Below are 2652 nucleotides of genomic sequence, written 5' to 3'. Positions count from 1 at the left end.
TATGGTCTTTTAATTGTCTGTCTCTTTTTTCCTCAGTTTCCCTCTTTGACATCAACTTGTCTTCTATGTCACTCACTCGTTCTTCCACCTCGTTAAGCCTCGTCGTTAGGACTTCTAGCTTGGATTGCATCTCATTTAATTGATTTTTAATTTCTGCCTGATTGGATCTAAATTCTGCAGTCATGAAGTCTCTTGAGTCCTTTATGGTTTTTTCTAGAGCCACCAGTAGCTGTATAATAGTGCTTCTGAATTGGCTTTCTGACATTGAATTGTAATCCAGATTTTGTAACTCTGTGGGAGAGAGGACTGTTTCTGATTCTTTTTTTGAGGTGAGGTTTTCCTTCTAGTCATTTTGCTCAGTGCAGAGTGGCCAAAAACAAGTTGTATTGGGAAAAGGAGAAAAAGGGAGAGAAGGAAAGGAAAGAGAAAAAGAAAAAAGAGAAAGAAGAAAAAAAGGGAAAAAAGAGAAGAAAAAGAAAGAAAAAGAAAGAAAGGAGAAAAAAGGGGGGGGTGGGGGAAGCAATCACAAATCAAAAAGAAAAGAAAAGAAAGAAAGAAAGAAAGAAAGAAAGAAAGAAAGAAAGAAAGAAAAAACACAAAACAAAACAAAACAAAAAAACACGTGGGAGTATCTTCCGATTCTGTATACTTTAAGTCCCTTGACTTCCTCTGGAACTGGTCCGTCTAGCTGGTCTTCTGAGGGAGGGGCCTGCTGTGCTGATTTTCAGGTGTTAGCACTTGGGGGAGCTGCTCTGCCCCCTGCCTGGTGCAGGGCTCAGTGGGGGTTGTTTACCCCGTGAGGCCCAGGAGGAACAGCCACAGTGGCGGGAGAAGTTCTAAAAACCTGGATTCATCTGATATGTCGTTTGCAAATATCCTCTCCCATTCTGTAGGTTGTCTTTTAGTTTTTTTGACTGTATCCTTTGCTGTGCAAAAGCTTCTTATCTTGATGAAGTCCCAATAGTTCATTTTTGCTTTTGTTTCTTTTTGCTCTGCATCACTTGCCATCAGGGAAATACAAATCAAAACCACAATGAGATACCACCTCACACCAGTGAGAATGGGGAAAATTAACAAGGCAGGAAACAACAAATGTTGGAGAGGATGCGGAGAAAAGGGAACCCTCTTACACTGTTGGTGGGAATGTGAACTGGTGCAGCCACTCTGGAAAACTGTGTGGAGGTTCCTCAAAGAGTTAAAAATAGACCTGCCCTACGACCCAGCAATTGCACTGTTGGGGATTTACCCCAAAGATTCAGATGCAACGAAACACCAGGACACCTGCACCCCGATGTTTCTATCAGCAATGGCCACAATAGCCAAACTGTGGAAGGAGCCTCGGTGTCCATCGAAAGATGAATGGATAAAGAAGATGTGGTTTATGTATACAATGGAATATTACTCAGCGATTAGAAACGACAAATACCCACCATTTGCTTCAACGTGGATGGAACTGGAGGGTATTATGCTGAGTGAAATAAGTCAATCGGAGAAGGACAAGCAGTGTATGTTCTCATTCATTTGGGGAATATAAATAATAGTGAAAGGGAATATAAAGGAAGGGAGAAGAAATGTTGGGAAATATCAGGAAGGGAGACAGAACATAAAGACTCCTAACTCGGGGAAACGAACTAGGGGTGGTGGAAGGGGGGAGGAGGGCGGGTGTTGGAGGGGAATGGGTGACGGGCACTGAGGTGGACACTTGACGGGATGAGCACTGGGTGTTTTTCTGTATGTTGGTAAATTGAACACCAATAAAAATTAATTAAAAAAAAAAAAAAAAAAAACCTGGATTCAGCTCCCGCAGTAACTCCGGGGCTCTCCGTCTGCAGGGCCTGGGGGCTCCGGGGCGGGGCCGCTGATCTGCTCAGCTCCAGGCAGGAGCATCCTTACTGTCCTGGGCCCTCCCGGCCTCTGCCTGTCCCGAGGGGAGGCCGGATCCTGGGCTGTGTCCCGGCGCCCTGTGCTTTGGCGCCTGTGCTCTTGGATTCGCTCTCCCGGCCGCGCAGCCCCCTGCGCGGAGCCGCCGCCGCCGCCTGAGCCCCTCCGAGCTGCTCACGGAGCCGCGCAGCCCCCTCCGCGGAGCCGCCGCCCGAGCCCCTCCGAGCTGCTCCGGTCCCTTCGAGCTGCTCCCAGAGCCGCGCCACCCCCTCCGCGCAGAGCTTCTTCCTCTGCCCGAGTCGCTTCCGCCGCCCATCTGCTCCGGGAGCCCCGCAGCCCCCTCCGCGGAGCCGCCGCCCGAGCCCCTCCGAGCTGCTCCGGTCCCGCCCCTTAGGGAGCTCGGGGCACTCTCCTGTGCGCACCGCAGGTGTCTGTTAGTGTCCCAGGGAGCCCGAGGGCGTCCCCGCCCTCCTGGGTCCTGCTCTAACTCCCTACGGGCGCCTTTCCACTGGGAAGGTTGGTGCAGCTCCTGCTCCTCCAGGATGGGGCTCTCCTGCCCTGGGGGCACTCGCCCCAGCCTCAGCCCGGCTCCTCGCGGGGCCCCTCCCCCTTGGTGCCTTTTGTTTCTTTATTTCTTTTTCCCCCCGTCTTCCTACCTTGATAGAAGCGCGAACTCTTCTCACTATAGCGTTCCGGCTGGTCTCTCTTTAAATCTCAGGCCAAATTCGTAGATTTTCAGGATGATTTGAAGGTTATCTATCTAGGTAATTT

Source organism: Vulpes vulpes, chromosome 1 (genome assembly GCF_048418805.1).
Source record: "Vulpes vulpes isolate BD-2025 chromosome 1, VulVul3, whole genome shotgun sequence".
NCBI lineage: Eukaryota > Metazoa > Chordata > Mammalia > Carnivora > Canidae > Vulpes > Vulpes vulpes.
This window is presented reverse-complemented; position numbering follows the sequence as displayed.